The sequence below is a fragment of the Pleurodeles waltl genome, chromosome 8 (assembly GCF_031143425.1).
Source record: "Pleurodeles waltl isolate 20211129_DDA chromosome 8, aPleWal1.hap1.20221129, whole genome shotgun sequence".
NCBI lineage: Eukaryota > Metazoa > Chordata > Amphibia > Caudata > Salamandridae > Pleurodeles > Pleurodeles waltl.
This window is the reverse complement of record NC_090447.1, coordinates 1,458,257,163-1,458,276,509: the sequence shown is the minus strand read 5'-3', so window position 1 is coordinate 1,458,276,509 and position 19,347 is coordinate 1,458,257,163. Positions and strand designations below refer to the sequence as shown.

General features: G+C 49.5%; 1 protein-coding gene across 6 annotated transcripts in view; it reads left to right on the top strand.

Moving 5' to 3' along the window:
• The window catches only part of ZBTB20 (zinc finger and BTB domain containing 20), a 4,633,203-nt gene that overhangs the window by 4,524,648 nt on the left and 89,208 nt on the right, over positions 1-19,347 (top strand). For all 6 annotated transcript variants that reach the window (XM_069202644.1, XM_069202647.1, XM_069202646.1 and 3 more), the window contains one exon: positions 19,150-19,326. The gene's annotated coding sequence lies outside the window, so the exon portion shown is untranslated. The remainder of the gene's footprint in view (positions 1-19,149; positions 19,327-19,347) is intronic.

Genomic DNA, 19,347 nt, shown 5'->3' with positions numbered 1-19,347 from the left:
GAGGGCATATGCACTTTAGCAGTGGTAAAGTGCGCAGAGTCTAAAAGCCAGCAAAACAGGGTCCAAAAAGTGGAGGGAGGCAGGCAAAAAGTTAGGGGTGACCACCCTAAGGCATGTCAGGTCTAACATGTGTCCCCCCCAGCTGAAAGTTGGGAGAGCTACCCGACCTCTTGGGAGCTCTCATCGCTAAGGCGGAAGCATCTGGAGTGACCATCAGCATTGGCGTGGTCAACCCCTGGGCGATGCTCCACCGTAAAGTCCATCCCCTGTAGGGAAATGGACCATCTCAAGAGTTTTGGATTCTCACCCCTCATCTGCATGAGCCATCTGAGGGGCCTGTGGTCTGTCTGAACCCGGAAGTGAGTCCCAAACAGGTAGGGTCTTAGCTTCTTCAGTGCCCAGACCACAGCAAATGCTTCTCTCTCAATAGCACTCCACCTTTGTTCCTGTGGTAATAGTCTTCTGCTAATAAAGACTACTGGTTGGTCTGAGCCCTCCTCATTCAGCTGTGCTAGAACAGCCCCTATGCCATGCTCTGAAGCGTCTGTCTGCACAATACATTCCTGGGAGTAGTCAGGGGCCTTGAGCACAGGGGCCGTGCACATGGCTTCCTTCAGAGAATCAAAGGCTTTCTGACAGGCCTCTGTCCAATTCACCAACCTAGGTTGTTTCTTGGAAGTGAGTTCTGTCAAAGGGGACACAATGGTACCATAGCCCTTGACGAACCTGCGGTAGTATCCAGTGAGGCCCAAAAAGGCTCTCACCTCAGTCTGTGTTCTAGGTGGTTGCCAGGCCTTGATAGTTTCAATCTTGGCCTGGAGTGGCTGCACCTTGCCACCACCTACTAGGTGTCCCAAGTACACCACGGAACCCTGCCCAATCTGGCACTTACTAGCCTTGATAGTCAGGCCTGCCTGTTGCAGAGCCTGAAGCACCTCCTTGAGGTGGAGCAGCTGTTCCTCTCAGCTGGAACTGTAGACAGCTATGTCGTCCAGGTAAGCTGCACAGAAGGCATCTTTACCAGCTAGGACCCCGTTAACCAACCGTTGGAAGGTAGCGGGGGCATTTTTCAGCCCAAATGGCATCACCCGGAATTGGTAATGGCCATCAGGGGTGGAAAAAGCGGATCTTTCTTTCGCCCCCTCAGTCAGGCCAATCTGCCAGTACCCGGAAGTAAGATCGAACGTACTCAGAAACTTGGCAGCGCCTAGCCTGTCAACGAGCTCATCAGCTCGGGGGATGGGGTGAGCATCAGTCCAGGTGACTGAATTGATACCCCGGTAGTTCACACAGAATCGGAGTTCTGGCTTCACACCTGGGGCAGTAGCCTTGGGAACCAATACCACATGGCTGGCCCAGGGACTACTGGATTTCTCAATAAACCCCAAAGTCAACATCTTGAAGACCTCCTCCTTGATGCTGGCCTTCACCTTATCCGACAACCTGTAAATTTTGTTCTTTACAGGGGGACTGTCACCTGTGTCAATGTCATGCACACAGAGGTGGGTTAGTCCAGGAGTAAGGGAGAACAGGGGGGAGAACTGCTCTAACAGCTCATAGCAGTCCCCTCTCTGGGTTGGAGTCAGGGAGTCAGAGAGAATGACACCCCCTACTGACCCATCCCCTTCTTTGACAGCGAGGAGGTCGGGGAGAGGTTCACTCTCCTCTTCCATGCCCTCATCTGTGACCAGGAGCATACTGACCTTAGACCTCTCAAAGTGAGGTTTGAGCCGGTTGTGATGGAGGACCCTTAGGGGGTGCCTAGGGGTCTTGAGGTCCACTAGGTAAGTGGCCTCCCCTTTACGCTCCTTTATCTCAAAGGGGCCAGTCCAGCGGTCCTGGAGAGCCCTGGGCTCTACTGGCTCCATCACCCAAACTTTGTCTCCAGGTGAAAACTCAACTAGAGTGGCCTTCTGGTCATACCACTCCTTCATCACCTCTTGACTGCCCTCGAGGTTACTCTGGGCTTGCTTCCAGAAGCGTTGGGTTTGTTTGCGGAGGGCCAGCATGTAGCTGACCACATCCTGGGGAGGTGCCTGGGGAGCCTTCTCCCAGCCCTCCTTAACAATGCTTAGGGGTCCCCTGACAGGGTGACCATAGAGAACCTCAAAGGGGCTGAACCCCACCCCTTTCTGGGGCACCTCTCTATAAGCAAACAACAGGCAGGGTAAGAGGACGTCCCACTTACGCCTCATGGCCTCAGTCAAGCCACCAATCATGCCTTTCAGTGTCTGGTTGAATCTCTCAACAAGCCCATTGGATTGAGGATGATAAGGGGTGGTAAACCGGTAGGTCACCCCACACTCATCTCACATGGTCTTCATGTATGCAGACATGAAGTTTGTGCCCCGGTCAGACACGACCTCCTTAGGGAATCCCACACTGGTAAATATTCCCAACAGGGCTCTGGTCACCACCTGTGCAGTCACTGTTCTCAGAGGGATTGCCTCTGGATAGCGGGTGGCATGGTCCACCAAAACCAGGATAAACTTGTTGCCCAAGGCAGTTTTGGGGTCCAAGGGTCCAACAATGTCGATGCCCACCCTTTCAAAGGGGGTGCCAAAGACTGGGAGTGGGAGCAGGGGAGCTTTAAGCCGTTTCCCTGCCTTCCCACTAGCCTGGCAGGTGGGGCAAGCTCTGCAGAAGTTATCTGAGGCTTTCCTCATTCTGGGCCAGTGAAAGTGGGTGTCAAGACTGTCAAAGGTCTTGTCTTGGCCCAGGTGTCTTGCCAGGGGAATGTCGTGAGCCAGGCCTTGTAGGAATTTCCGGTAACACTGGGGGACCACCATCACACGGGGTGCCCCAGAACTTGAAATCCTACGCTCACTGTAAAGTAGATCATTCTCCCAGTAAATATGGTGAGCGCCAGAGGCATCACCTGCTGCGTGGGCTGTGGCCTGCTTCCTCAAACCCTCAAGGGTGGGGCATTCTTTCCGCGCCTTGCAGAATGCTTCCCTGGTTGGCCCCCCCTCTACTTGCCAGCCAGCAAGTTCAGGTAGGTTACCCAGGTCAGCTATGTCCTCCCCAGTTGGCTCAGGGGCCTCCTCCTCCTCCTCAGGGGCGTCGTCTACCATTGTGGGAACATTGGAGGCGGGTTTCCTGCGCCCCTGGCCCTCCCTTTTGGCAGCTGTCTGGGCCATCTTTCCAGGTTCCAGACGCCCTTGACTCCCTTCCCGGGCAGCCATGGGCCGTGTGGTCATGCAGACCCACTCAGGTAACCCTAACATCTCCAGGTGAGATCTGAGCTCTGTAAAGAAATGGCTCCCTGTTGCAGTTACCCCCCACTTTTTGCCTGATACTGATGCTGACTTGACTAAGAAGTGTTCTGAGACCCTGCTAACCAGGACCCAGCACCAATGTTCTTTCACCTAAAATGTATCATTGTCTCCACAATTGGCACAACCCTGGCACCCAGGTAAGTCCCTTGTAACTGGTACCCCTGGTACCAAGGGCCCTGATGCCAGGGAAGGTCTCTAAGGGCTGCAGCATGTCTTATGCCACCCTAGGGACCCCTCACTCAGCACAGACACACTGCTTGCCAGCGTGTGTGTGCTGGTGGGGAGAAAACAACTAAGGTGACATGGCACTGCCCTCAGGGTGCCATGCAAACCTCACACTGCCTGTGGCATAGGTAAGTCACCCCTCTAGCAGGCCTTACAGCCCTAAGGCAGGGTGCACTAGACCACAGGTGAGGGCATAGGTGCATGAGCACTATGCCCCTACAGTGTCTAAGCAAAACCTTAGACATTGTAAGTGCAGGGTAGCCATAAGAGTATATGGTCTGGGAGTCTGTCAAAAACGAACTCCACAGCTCCATAATGGTTACACTGAATACTGGGAAGTTTGGTATCAAACGTCTCAGAATAAAAAACCCACACTGATGCCAGTGCTGGATTTATTAAAAGATGCACACAGAGGGCCTCTTAGAGATGCCCCCTGTATTTTACCCAATTGTTCAGTGCAGGACTGACTGGTCTGTGCCAGCCTGCTGCTGAGAGACGAGTTTCTGACCCCATGTGGTGAGGGCCTTTGTGCTCTCTGAGGACAGAAACAAAAGCCTGCTCTTTGTGGAGGTGCTTCACACCTCCCCCCTGTAGGAACTGTAACACCTACCAGTGAGCTTCAAAGGCTCAGGCTTCGTGTTATAATGCCCCAGGGCACTCCAGCTAGTGGAGATGCCCGCCCCCTGGACACAGCCCCCACTTTTGGTGGCAAGTCCAGGAGAGATAATGAGAAAAACAAGGAGGAGTCACTGGCCAGTCAGGACAGCCCCTACGGTGTCCTGAGCTGAGGTGACTCTGACTTTTAGAAATCCTCCATCTTGCAGATGGAGGATTCCCCCAATAGGATTAGGGATGTGCCCCCTCCCCTCAGGGAGGAGGCACAAAGGGTGTAGCCACCCTCAGGGCTAGTAGCCATTGGCTACTAACCCCCCAGACCTAAACACACCCCTAAATTCAGTATTTAGGGGCTCCCCAGAACCTAGGAACTCAGATTCCTGCAACCTAAGAAGAAGAGGACTGCTAAGCTGAAAAACCCTGCAGAGAAGACGGAGACACCAACTGCTTTGGCCCCAGCTCTACCGGCCTGTCTCCCCACTTCTAAAGACACTGCTCCAGCGACGCTTTCCCCAGGGACCAGCGACCTCTGAAGCCTCAGAGGACTGCCCTGCATCTATAAGGACCAAGAACTCCCGAGGACAGCGGCTCTGTTCACCAAAGACTGCAACTTTGCAACAAAGAAGCAACTTTGAAACAACACACGTTTCCTGCCGGAACCGTGAGACTTGGCACTCTGCACCCAACGCCCCCGGCTCGACTTGTGGAGAACAACCACTTCAGGGAGGACTCCCCGGCGACTGCGAGACCGTGAGTAGCCAGAGTTGCCCCCCCTGAACCCCCACAGCGACGCCTGCAGAGGGAATCCCGAGGCTCCCCCTGACCGCGACTGCCTGCTTCTAAGAACCCGACGCCTGGTAGGGACACTGCACCCGCAGCCCCCAGGACCTGAAGGATCCGACCTCCAGTGCAGGAGCGACCCCCAGATGGCCCTCTCCCTTGCCCAGGTGGTGGCTACCCCGAGGAGCCCCCCCCCTTGCCTGCCTGCATCGCTGAAGAGACCCCTTGGTCTCCCATTGCTTTCTATTACAAACCCGACGCTTGTTTGCACACTGCACCCGGCCGCCCCCGTGCCGCCCCCGTGCCGCTGAGGGTGTACTTTCTGTGCTGACTTGTGTCCCCCCCGGTGCCCTACAAAACCCCCCTGGTCTGCCCTCCAAAGACACGGGTACTTACCTGCTGGCAGACTGGAACCGGGGCACCCCCTTCTCCATTGAAGCCTATGCGTTTTGGGCACCACTTTGACCTCTGCACCTGACGGGCCCTGAGCTGCTGGTGTGGTAACTTTGGGGTTGCTCTGAACCCCCAACGGTGGGCTACCTTGGACCCAAACTTGAACCCCGTAGGTGGTTTACTTACCTGCAAAAACTAACAAACACTTACCTCCCCCAGGAACTGTTGAAAATTGCACTGTCTAGTTTTAAAATAGCTATATGTGATTTATGTGAAAACTGTATATGCTATTTTGCTAATTCAAAGTTCCTAAAGTACCTACCTGCAATACCCTTCATTTGAAGTATTACATGTAAATCTTGAACCTGTGGTTCTTAAAATAAACTAAGAAAATATATTTTTCTATACAAAAACCTATTTGCCTGGAATTGTCTCTGAGTGCGTGTTCCTCATTTATTGTTTGTGTATGTACAACAAATGCTTAACACTACTCCTTTGATAAGCCTACTGCTCGACCACACTACCACAAAATAGAGCATTAGTATTATCTCTTTTTGCCACTATCTTACCTCTAAGGGGAACCCTTGGACTCTGTGCATACTATTCCTTACTTTGAAATAGTACATACAGAGCCAACTTCCTACATTGGTGGATCAGCGGTGGGGTACAAGACTTTGCATTTGCTGGACTACTCAGCCACACGACTAAATTCCAAAAATTGTCATTAGAAACTGATTTTTGTAATTTGAGCTATTTTTCTAAATTTGTAAAAGTCCTGCTAGGGCCTTGTGTTAGTCCCTGTTAGCATTTCTTTTAGAGTTTAAAAGTTTTTGTGAAAGTTTGAATTAAGTTCTAGAGATAGTTTTAAATTCTTAAAAAGTATTCCAACTTTTAGAAACATAGGGGGTCATTCTGACCCCGCCGGCGGCGGATGCCGCCGGCCTGGCGGGAACCGCCAGAAGACCGTACTGCGGTCAAAAGACCGCGGCGGTCATTCTGAGTTTCCCGCTGGGCTGGTGGGCGACCGCCAGAAGGCCGGCCGCCCGCCCAGCGGGAAACCCCCTTCCACGAGGATGCCGGCTCCGAATGGAGCCGGCGGAGTGGAAGGGGTGCGACGGGTGCAGTTGCACCCGTCGCGATTTTCAGTGTCTGCAACGCAGACACTGAAAATCTATGAGGGGCCCCCAGGGGCCCCACGACACCCGTTCCCGCCAGCCAGGTTCTGGCGGTGAAAACCGCCAGAACCAGGCTGGCAGGAAGGGGGTCGGAATCCCCATGGCGGCGCTGCTTGCAGTGCCGCCGTGGAGGATTCCCTGGGGCAGCGGGAAGCCGGCGGGAAACCGCCGGCTTCCCTTTTCTGACGTCAGAATGCCCCCGGAAGCACCGCCAGCCTGTTGGCGGTGCTTCCGCGTCGTTGGCCCTGGCGGTCCATGACCGCCAGTGTCAGAATGACCCCCATAATGTCTAATGCAGAAGAGAATGTGATGGAACTCGACATCACCCCTTACCTCCATCTTAAGATGAGGGAGCTGAGGTCTCTCTGCAAAATAAAGAAAATACCAGTTGGCCTAAGACCTTCCAAAATACAGCTCCAGGAGCTGCTGGCAGAGTTTGAAAAAGCCAACCCCTCTGAGGATGACCTCCCAGAGGATGAAGCTAGTGACTTGGAGGAGATTTCCCCCCCTCCAGTCCTAGTTAGGGAGAACAGGGTCCCTCAAGCCCTGACTCCAACTGTGATAGTCAGAGATGCTGCTTCCCTCACAGGAGGGTCCAGCACCTCTGTAATCACTGAGGATAGCCTCAGTGAAGATGACCTCCTGCTAGCCAGGATGGCCAGAAGATTGGCTTTAGAGAGACAGCTCCTAGCCATAGAAAGGGAAAGACAAGAGATGGGTTTTGGTCCCATCCATGGTGGCAGCAACATAAATAGGGTCAGAGATTCTCCTGACATGTTGAAAATCCCAAAAGGGATTGTAACTAAATATGAAGATGGTGATGACATCACCAAATGGTTCACAGCTTTTGAGAGGGCTTGTGCAACCAGAAAAGTAAACAGATCTCACTGTGGTGCTCTCCTTTGGGAAATGTTCACTGGAAAGTGTACGGATAGACTCCTCACACTCTCTGGTAAAGATGCAGAATCCTATGACCTCATGAAGGCTACCCTGATTGAGGGCTTTGGATTCTCCACTGAGGAGTACAGGATTAGGTTCAGGGGGGCTCAAAAATCCTCAAGCCAGACCTGGGTTGATTTTGTAGACTACTCAGTGAAAACACTGGATGGTTGGGTAACTGGAAATGAAGTGCATGACTATGTTCGGCTTTATAATTTGTTTATGAAAGAACACATTTTAAGTAACTGCTTCAATGAAAAGTTGCATCAGTATCTGGTAGACCTAGGTCCAATTTCTCCCCAAGAATTGGGAAAGAAGGCAGACCACTGGGTCAAGACTAGGGTAACTAAAACTTCCACTGGGGGTGAGCAAAAGAAAGGGGTTACAAAGCCTCCCCAGGAGAAAGTGGGTGACACTAGAAATAAAGAAAAAGAGTCCTCTGTAGGCCCCCAAAAACCGGACCAGGTGGGTGGGCCCCGAGACACAACCCAAAACAAAGGTGGGTACCAGGGTAAGAACTGGGATGCCACTAAGGCATGGTGCCAAAACTGTAGACAGACAGGGCACCACACCAAGGACACTTCTTGTCCCAAAAACAAACCCCCTAGCAAAATCCCAGGGGTGACCAGTGTAGCCATTGGGGATGACTCCTCAGATGAGGAGGTCTTCATAGCCTTCAACTGGAAAAAGGGCCCAACAGGTGAGTTGGAAATTCCAGAGGGAAGTAGACACTTCCACCACCTACTGGTGAAGGGGATCCCAGCCACTGCCCTGAGAGACACTTGTGCCAGTCACACTATTGTGCATGACAGGCTGGTGTTCTCAAACCAGTACATCCCAGGTGAGACTGCCAGAGTAAGAGTTAGCCCAGACAGGGTCACTGATAGGCCTGTGGCTTTTGTGCCCATAGAAGTCGGTGGGACTTTTAGCTGGAGAAGGGTGGTAGTCAGTACAGACCTCCCCCTTGATTGTCTCCTTGGAAATGACTACCGAGAGGTTAGTCAGAGCCCAAGAGAGGAACTGGTCCAGTGCCAGTCCTCTCCCAAGGATTCTGGAGGTGCTGCCTCTGCAGTAACTGCAAGTAGGCCCCAGAAGAAAAAGAAAATAAAACAGTGTAGGAAGGGTGGACAACCTTTAGCCAAGGTTCCAGCAAGCCAAGGAGATTCTGCTCCAGTAGGGGAGAACTCCAAAAGTGGCACTGGTAAAGTCCAACCTGACCCACAAGAAGTCCTGGCTAGTCAGGCAACTGTTAAGCCTGAGTGGGTGGCTCCTCAGCTAACAGAAGAAAGAGTGGAAGAAGGGTGTTTACTGCAAGAGGTGGTAACCCCCCACTCTAATACAGCAGACAGGCACCCTGAACCCAAAGAAGCCTGTAACTTAGCCCCTTCCCTTGTAGGTGAAGAGCTAAAGGTGTGGTTCTGGACACTGACAGCTGTCAGTGGCCTCTGCTGGGTGTTAGCCTTTATGGCTGCACTATCCTTGGCATGGTGGTCTGACCCCATACCAAATAGCAAGTTAGGCCCCCTGACCCTGTTGGTCATGGTGGGGTTACTCCAGCTCTGGGTAACATCTTTGGGTAAGCTAGGGGTGACCCTGGCTAAGATAAGATTAGCAGAGGTGGATACCTCTAACCCAAAATAGAGAGAATGGGTGGAGACATTAAAGACACAGACAAGAGGCAATTCAGACTAGGTCCTATCACTGTGGAAGTGGGTCAGTTCCCCAGAGCGAATGACCTGAACAGGAGGATGTAAGGCAGAGTAGGCCCTGCAACAAACCAGCCTATTTCCTCTACTCTTCCTCGCCTGACAGACTAGGAAGACTCTCCCAGCTTTGGCTGAGTCTCGTGGCCTGTGGGCTGGGGGGGGGGGCTTGTGTAAAGAAATGGCTCCCTGTTGCAGTTACCCCCCAAGTTTTGCCTGATACTGATGCTGACTTGACTAAGAAGTGTGCTGGGACCCTGCTAACCAGGCCCCAGCACCAGTGTTCTTTCACCTAAAATGTATCATTGTCTCCACAATTGGCACAACCCTGGCACCCAGGTAAGTCCCTTGTAACTGGTACCCCTGGTACCAAGGGCCCTGATGCCAGGGAAGGTCTCTAAGGGCTGCAGCATTTCTTATGCCACCCTAGGGACCCCTCACTCAGCACAGACACACTGCTTGCCAGCTTGTGTGTGCTGGTGGGGAGAAAACAACTAAGTCGACATGGCACTCCCCTCAGGGTGCCATGCAAACCTCACACTGCCTGTGGCATAGGTAAGTCACCCCTCTAGCAGGCCTTACAGCCCTAAGGCAGGGTGCCCTAGACACAGGTGAGGGCATAGGTGCATGAGCACTATGCCCCTACAGTGTCTAAGCAAAACCTTAGACATTGTAAGTGCAGGGTAGCCATAAGAGTATATGGTCTGGGAGTCTGTCAAAAACGAACTCCACAGCTCCATAATGGCTACACTGAATACTGGGAAGTTTGGTATCAAACTTCTCAGAATAATAAACCCACACTGATGCCAGTGCTGGATTTATTAAAAAATGCACACAGAGGGCCTCTTAGAGATGCCCCCTGTATTTTACCCAATTGTTCAGTGCAGGACTGACTGGTCTGTGCCAGCCTGCTGCTGAGAGACAAGTTTCTGACCCCATGTGGTGAGGGCCTTTGTGCTCTCTGAGGACAGAAACAAAAGCCTGCTCTGGGTGGAGGTGCTTCACACCTCCCCCCTGTAGGAACTGTAACACCTACCAATGAGCTTCAAAGGCTCAGGCTTCGTGTTACAATGCCCCAGGGCACTCCAGCTAGTGGAGATGCCCGCCCCCTGGACACAGCCCCCACTTTTGGCGGCAAGTCCAGGAGAGATAATGAGAAAAACAAGGAGGAGTCACTGGCCAGTCAGGACAGCCCCTAAGGTGTCCTGAGCTGAGGTGACTCTGACTTTTAGAAATCCTCCATATTGCAGATGGAGGATTCCCCCAATAGGATTAGGGATGTGCCCCCCTCCCCTCAGGGAGGAGGCACAAAGAGGGTGTAGCCACCCTCAGGGCTAGTAGCCATTGGCTACTAACCCCCCAGACCTAAACACACCCCTAAATTCAGTATTTAGGGGCTCCCCAGAACCTAGGAACTCAGATTCCTGCAACCTAAGAAGAAGAGGACTGCTTAACTGAAAAACACTGCAGAGAAGACGGAGACACCAACTGCTTTGGCCCCAGCTCTACCGGCCTGTCTCCCCACTTCTAAAGACACTGCTCCAGCGACGCTTTCCCCAGGGACCAGCGACCTCTGAAGCCTCAGAGGACTGCCCTGCATCTAGAAGGACCAAGAACTCCCGAGGACAGCGGCTCTGTTCACCAAAGACTGCAACTTTGCAACAAATAAGCAACTTTGAAACAACACGCGTTTCCCGCCGGAAGCGTGAGACTTGGCACTCTGCACCCGACGCCCCCGGCTCGACTTGTGGAGAACAATCACTTCAGGGAGGACTCCCCGGCGACTGCGAGACCGTGAGTAGCCAGAGTTGCCCGCCCTGAGCCCCCACAGCGACGCCTGCAGAGGGAATCACGAGGCTCCCCCAGACCGCGACTGCCTGCTTCTAAGAACCCGACGCTTGGTAGGGACACTGCACCTGCAGCCCCCAGGACCTGAAGGATCCGACCTCCAGTGCAGGAGCGACCCCCCGGTGGCCCTCTCCCTTGCCCAGGTGGTGGCTACCCCGAGGAGCCCCCCCCTTGCCTGCCTGCATCGATGAAGAGACCCCTTGGTCTCCCATTGCTTTCTATTACAAACCCGATGCTTGTTTGCACACTGCACCCGACCGCCCCCGTGCCGCTGAGGGTGTACTTTCTGTGCTGACTTGTGTCCCCCCCGGTGCCCTACAAAACCCCCCTGGTCTGCCCTCCGAAGACCCGGGTACTTACCTGCTGGCAGACTGGAACCGGGGCACCCCTTCTCCATTGAAGCCTATGTGTTTTGGGCACCACTTTGACCTCTGCACCAGACAGGCCCTGAGCTGCTGGTGTGGTAACTTTGGGGTTGCTCTGAATCCCCAACGGTGGGCTACCTTGGACCTAAACTTGAACCCCGTAGGTGGTTTACTTACCTGCAAAAACTAACAAACACTTACCTCCCCCAGGAACTGTTGAAAATTGCACTGTCTAGTTTTAAAATAGCTATATGTGATTTATGTGAAAACTGTATATGCTATTTTGCTAATTCAAAGTTCCTAAAGTACCTACCTGCAATACCCTTCATTTGAAGTATTACATGTAAATCTTGAACCTGTGGTTCTTAAAATAAACTAAGAAAAATATATTTTTCTATACAAAAACCTATTGGCCTGGAATTGTCTCTGAGTGTGTGTTCCTCATTTATTGCTTGTGTATGTACAACAAATGCTTAACACTACTCCTTTGATAAGCCTACTGCTCGACCACACTACCACAAAATAGAGCATTAGTATTATCTCTTTTTCCCACTATCTTACCTCCAAGGGGAACCCTTGGACTCTGTGCATACTATTCCTTACTTTGAAATAGTACATACAGAGCCAACTTCCTACAAGCTCTACTTCTTTCCAAGCAGTATGCTCAAGATCATTGCCTAACAGACAATCTACAGGCATGGCAGGACTCACAGGTACTTTCAGAGTGCCAGAGACCCCCCCCAACTCAAAGGGAACCAGAGTCACCGGTAGGTGACTCTCACGATTATCAGTGACTATGACCTTGTGGAATGTATTAGGGACTATCTGCTCTGTTGACACCAGCTGACTCTGGATAGTAGTCATACTGGCTCCTGTGTCACGCAGAGCCTCCACCTTCTGCCCATTAATGGTGACCCACTGCCTGTACTTGGAAGTATTTCGGGGCATGTGGGCTTTGGGCACCATTTCTCTTTCTCCCAGGGACACTAGGGAAATCTCTACCTGCTCCCCAAAGCTATCTGGGTCCATCTCCCCCCCCAAGCGCTACACTAGTCAACCCAGGTGTCTGTCCGGTAGTGGACGGTGCCCTCTTGGAGCACTGGGGGTCGCCTTTATAGTGACCATACTGGTAACACTCCATGCATTTGGGGTTGGATTTCCCTGACCTATCATATGTCCCTGGCTTTTTCCCAAATCTGGAAAAGGAATGGTGGCCACCCCTTCCCTGGGAATTCTTTTGGGGGCCTTTTGAGAGTTCTCTATCTGTAAGTTTATCTCCCCCCTCTTTCTTCTGTTGGGAACCCTGACCACCTTTGTGGGTGTCTCCCCCAGGTACCTTTTTGGACACTCTGGTGCTAACCCAGAGGTCCGCCTCCTCAGCAAGCTTCCTGGGATCAGTCAGCTTACTATCTACCAAGTGCTGGCGCAACTCTCTATAGATAACATTGAGTATATGCTCTCTCAGAATCAAGTCATATAACCCTTTATAATGATCTACTTTGTTGCCCCGCACCCATCCATTCAGTGCCTTACTGGAAAAGTAAAAGAAATCTACCCATGTTTGTGTGGTTTGTTTGGTGCTGTCCCTGAACCTCTGATGGTATCCCTCAGGGGTCAGCCCAAACTTGGCAAGTAAAGTGGCTTTCTGAAGTGGGTATGTGTTTTGATCAGGTTGATCCAATGTGAGAAGTGTGTCCCTCCCCAATGGCGGCACATAACCCCACATAGCTACCCCCCATTGCCCTTCAGGAACCTCATGAGCCCTTGGTGCAACTTCATAAGCAGCTAACCATTTATCTATGTCATCTCCCACCACAAAACTGGGCACCACATTTTTGGGTATACAAACCTTCTTTTCTCCAGCAGGTCCTGTCTGTATGCTGCCACCATTATGGCTGGATTCAGACTGCTTTGCCTTGAGATCCAGCTCCTTGAGACTCAGTTCATGAGCCAATAACAGTTTCTTTTCAGCCAAGGCTCTCTCAGCTTCAATCTGTTTAGCTGCTCTTTCAGCCTCAGCTTGCTTGGCTTCTCTCTCTGCCTTTCTTTCCTCCTGTTGATCCTCAATTTTCAGTTTTGCCATTTGCAATTGGAACTCCCTTTCCTCTCTCCTTTTCTCTGCGGTCAGGCTTTGCGCAGAGACACTGCTCCCTGGTCTGGAAGGGGGCACAATTGCAGTGGTAACATCATCCACTGATAGCAACAAATCCTCTGAGGGGCCATTTTCTGGCTCCTCTTCCTCATCATCCTCCTCCAAATGGGCTTCTGCCCAGGCCCTCAGTGCCACTTGAAAGTCCTCCTTTTTGGAGGCCCGTTGGGTGGGTACCCTCATTGCCCTGCAGAACCCTTTTAGCTGTTTGACCGTGTATGTATCCAACAGGACTAGGTCAAAGTCTCCTATTTGAGGCTCCATCAGAGACATGTTGAGTGAGGATTTAGTTTTTGAAAATTGTCAGGAAAAACGAATTTGCAAAAAAGAGATAAAAATCAAGTTGACCTTCAACTGTGGGTAGGTAGTGAAATACTTAGCTACTGTATGTCACTGCACAAATACAAGTCCTATCCTCACCGCTGATCACCAATGTTAGAAATTGGGTTTTTGGTTGGCAGTCAGGTTACCCTCTGTCCAAGCAAGAACCCTCACTCTAGTCAGGGTAAGTCACTCACAATCCAAAATTAGCCTGTGCCCACCCTCTGGTAGCTTGGCACGAGCAGTCAGGCTTAACTTAGAAGGCAATGTGTAAAGTATTTGCGCAATAAATCATACAATACCACAATATAGCACCACAAAAATACACCACACAGTGTTTAGAAAAATATATAATATTTATCAGGATAATTGCAGGTCAAAACAAATAAAGTTGCAATGTGAAATTGTAGTGATATCACTGGAAAGTGATATAAAATGTCTTAAGTCTTTAAAAAGCAAACAAAGTATCTTTCAAACACAAAGTACCTAGTTTGGAGTGGAAAATCTCCGCAAAGGGCCGCAGAAGAAGAGCTACGTGGAAAAATGGTGTGTGCGTCGATTTCTCCCCAGTACACACGGACTTGCGTCATTATTTTTCACGCGGGGAAGTCGTGCGTCGTTTTCCGGCGCGCGGCCAGTCTCTTTCTGTGGGTCGCGGGGATTACCAGATGTCCCGTGTCTGTGCGTGGATTCTCCTGCTTGTTTTCTGGCTGCGCGTCGTTCTGCGGGGCTGTGCGTCGAAGTTTTGCTCTTACGGCAGGCGTCGTGTCGATTTTTCCTCTGGAGGTCGGGCGGCGTTGTCCTTGCGAGGCTGTGCGTCGAAGTTCCGGTCTTCCCGAAGGCGTCACGTCGATCAGCGTCGGTGTGCGGTGTTTTTCTCGCCGCGGAACAAGCTGTGCATCGAAAATTTCGCCGCACGAAGCGTCCAAGTGAAAAAGAGAAGTCTTTTTGTTCCTGAGACTTCAGGGAACAGGAGGCAAGCTCTATCCAAGCCCTTGAAGAGCACTTTCACAGCCAGACAAGAGTTCAGCAAGGCAGCAGGCCAACAGCAAGGCAGCAGTCCTTTGTAGAAAGCAGGCAGGTGAGTCCTTTGAGCAGCCAGGCAGTTCTTCTTGGCTTGATGTAGTTTCTGGTTCAGGTTTCTTCTCCAGCAAGTGTCTGATGAGGTAGGGCAGAGGCCCTGTTTTATACCCAAATGTGCCTTTGAAATGGGGGAGACTTCAAAGAGTGGCTAAGAAGTGCACCAGGTCCCCTTTCAGTTCAATCCTGTCTGCCAGGGTCCCAGTAGGGGGTGTGGCAGTCCTTTGTGTGAGAGCAGGCCCTCCACCCTCCCAGCCCAGGAAGACCCATTCAAAATGCAGATGTATGCAAGTGAGGCTGAGTACCCTGTGTTTGGGGTGTGTCTGAGTGAATGCACAAGGAGCTGTCAACCATGCTCAGCCAGACGTGGATTGTAAGGTACAGAAAGATTTAAGTGCAAAGAAATGCTCACTTTCTAAAAGTGGCATTTCTAGAATAGTAATATCAAATCCCACTTCACCAGTCAGCAGGGCTTGGTATTACCATTCTGGCCATACTAAATAAGACCTTCCTACTCCTTTCAGATCAGCAGCTACCACTTCAATACTGTATGAGGGCAGCCCCAACGTTAGCCTATGAAAGGAGCAGGTCTCACAGTAGTGCAAAAACGAATTTAGGAGTTTTACACTACCAGGGCATGGAAACTACACAGGTACATGCCCTGCCTTTCACCCACACAGCACCCTGCTCTAGGGGTTACCTAGGGCACACATTAAAGGTGACTTACATGTGGAGAAAGGGGAGGTTTAGTCTTGGCAAGAACTTTTAAATGCCAAGTCGGGGTGACAGTGAAACTGCACACACAGGCCTTGAAATGGCAGGCCTGGGACAAGGTAGAGGGGCTACTTAAGTGGGTGGCACAACCAGTGCTGCAGGCCCACTAGTAGCATTTAATCTACAGGCCCTAGGCACATATAGTGCACATTACTAGGGACTTATAAGTAAATTAAATAGTCCAATCAGGTAGGATTCAAGGTTACCATGTTTAAAAAGGGAGAGAGCATATGCACTTTAGCACAGGTTAGCAGTGGGAAAGTGCGCAGAGTGTAAAAGCCAGCAAAACAGGGTCCAAAAAGTGGAGGGAGGCAGGCAAAAAGTTAGGGGTGACCACCCTAAGGCATGTCAGGTCTAACAACAGCATTTATAATGCTTATCTGTATAAACCTGCATACAGTTGTAGAAACATCAGAAGATAGAGAAGGTAGTTTGAAAACTTTTCTCGCTCATAAAAGCCTACTGTTTGTCACGCAGAAGAAGATTCAGACAAAGGGTCCCTAAAGATCGCACAAGTCATAAGAAATTTGATTGAAACAATGCAACCATTGATCCTTTCAAACAGTACCTCAAGTTGTGACTTTTTGCAAGTCATACACAATTGTGTAGTACTTTATGTGATGAGAAAAATGTCTAAAAATGTATTTATATATTCTTTATGAAAATTAAGACTAACATCACTTATTAAATGAGTTGTGTATATATACTATGATTTCAGAGCTCCAACTTATATTCCTTTTTTGGATTGTAGCTTAAGAGGGAAATTAATGCTGGGGCTTTGTTCCTGCCCTTTTTGTTCTAGTCATTTCATGTTGTACGAATCTTTCATTACCCGGTACGCATTTAGATATTCCCAGTTGGTAGCACAAATTTTATGATGTGGATTGGTGGCTATGCAGCTAATGCTATTGGTCAGTGTGTGCGTCCAGCTGGTGTGCAACTGCTTTTTCTAGAGCTGTCGATGAGCCGTTGAACAACACATCAGGGTGTACCTGCTCTTTCTTCCGGAAGGGCCAGTTTTCGATGCAGTTTTTATAGTTCTGTTGCGAGGAATGGGTTCACTATATGTGGTGGGGTGGCTTCCAATGAAAAGACTTTACTGACACAAAAAAATAAAGGGATTGTCTTCTTGGTGTTGTTCAGTTGTTATGATTATGTATTTATATATGGCGTAGATGTGAAGGAGTGCAAATAACACATGTTGTGGTGCTATTGGTTAGTTGATGGCCAGTTGGTAGCGAATGTCTGTCTTGTGTGTTATGCTGCTGATGTTATTTAGGTTGTTGGATTTCAGTAAAGAGTGTCTGATGGAGTGATAAGAAAGGGCTCACATGGTGTTTAAATGTCTTGTCTTGAATAAAGCCTTTCTCTCATCGCTTACTTAACTGATGGGTGTTCAAGTTTGTTTCACTTCTGTGATGCAAGGCTTTGTGCTGATTGATTTGACAATTTAATTGTTCGCTGTTGTTTTTCCAATCTCCAAATTTCTCTCTTTTTGGTATTTAGTTGTACCATGGGGACGAAGGCTTTTACATGAACATTTGTGAATAGTGCATGAAGATCTACTGCGTAACGTAAGGTGGTATTCAAGGTTTTCAGTAGTGAGTAGGTGTATTACCTGTAGGCACTGCAAATTATATGAGGGCTTACTCTGTTTGGTTGAGGAAACATTTTGAAAGACTTGGTGCTGAAGGTGGGCATAGGATGGCCACAGTGGAATGTTGTATGATGTTAGATGCCCCAAAGAATAACGTGATGGTCGGACCAGTACAGGAATTAGGGAACTTCACAGTTGAAGGTGGAGAAAATAGAGGTGACTCGATCCGTAGTGTTGCCTTTCAGCTGATTCTTTCCAGTTATATATGATCTTAAATAACTGTTGTGAAGGGCTTTCTTTTGTGTCCTTGTTGGTGAAAACCTCTGAGATGTTGAAGTTTCTAAGGTCGGAGATGTGGGATTTTGCATGTAAAAATTACGAATGCATCTGTGAAATCTCTGTTTAGGTACATTATCTTTAAGTGAGGTAGATGGTAAATGTGCACACGAGAGTCTGCTGTATTGTGAAAACTGAATTTATAAACATAATAAAAAATATTGTGGATGGATTGTCTTTTGTTAATGTGCAGTGGAAGATGAATGATGTAGGTAAGTGTAGAAAAACACCTGATGCCTATAGGTGTGTGTGGCTTTATTGGAATAACTTTGGAGATGAAAAATGATAGGATGGTGAAAGGTATGTGGTGTGCAATTGAGCTCACTGAAGCAGTGGAAGTAGCTACTACCCTTTCAGACCCTAACAGGGATAAACAGGGGTCCTCATGAGCTGTTAGTCATTGCATTATTTGTCCGTAAACAAAGGAGGGATGATGTTGGGATGCCATGGGAGATTGACAGTTGAAGGCATTGTTAAATGTATATACTCTGAGTCCAGTGTTGGTCCCGCTTGTCAGTAGTTGGCCTTCAGAACTGCTTTGCACGTTGCATGACAGGATCTTGGATAGTGACCTCCAGTGGTCATATTGAGGTTTGAGTGTAAATGTTGTTTGATAGACATCTCAAAGGGATTGGGTATTCCTCCAGTGCCATTGGTGGGATATCTTTTTTGTTACCCTTGCCATGGCTAGTTTTGGCACCTTTGCACAACTCTGAACCTAATGAATATACTGGAGCCTGTATATACATTTCATGTGGCCTCTCACAGCTTATAATGCATTGGCCTCATATTCCTGCTGCCTGGAGATCAGAATCAGACCTGCCAACTAAATTGAAAATTACATTGTGTGAGAAGGGGATAGGGCCTTGGAGGGGTTAGTGCCTTGTTACTGGGAAGCCCATTAAGTGGCACTAGTGCCCCACCCTGGTCCCTCTCCTAAAAAAAAAAAAAACACAAGTTGCTGAGTTTGTTGCTGATGTCCTGGTTTTTTTCACCCTCATTTTTGGATGTTGCTAGTTCAGAGCCTCCAAAAACCTGCTGAAAACCACTGCTTACCGTGTGAAGAGGCTTGATATTGTGTGTTGCATGGTGGTATTGTGTGAGTTGACAGGTCTGCAGAATCAAGGGGCATACCATTTTGACCTTTTGTGTAAGTGTACTATTTCCTTTACCTGTTGGCATACTTGTACAACTGTGTTTAAGCTTTGTTGGAATTCAGCTGTTCTGTTGAGCTGCACATAGGGTCAGCATTGCCCTCTCTTGCTGTCAGTCTTCAGTTTCACAAGTGTGTAGATGTGCAAGTGAATCTGGGACCTTTATTTGTTCAAATGCGCTAGTGAACCAATTCATATAATGCTTGCTTTTGCTAGTGCCAGCAACATGCACACTTGCACAAGTGCAATCTGTGCAGCAGTGTTTTATGGTTTGGAACTCTGCCCCTTGGTGATTGTTATCTTGTAGTATATTGAAAGAATCACGTTTTTTTATGGATCGGTGCAATCATATTTAATTAATACAATCTTCCTAAAATACTGCCAAGCTGAACAAAGAGTATTTTCTTTCATTTTCAGGGAGAATCCCAAAGCAGTTGAAAATTGAGGTATCTGGGGAGAATGATATTACTCAGCCGGGAGTTCACAGCGCCAAGCCGGGCCATTGCAGCCAGAACCTTGTAACTGGTCTGTTTCAGAGCTTAGTCTCATCAGCCCAACATACCGACACGTACAAAGAGACAGAGTCATCTGATTGTGAGTACACAACTCCTCTCA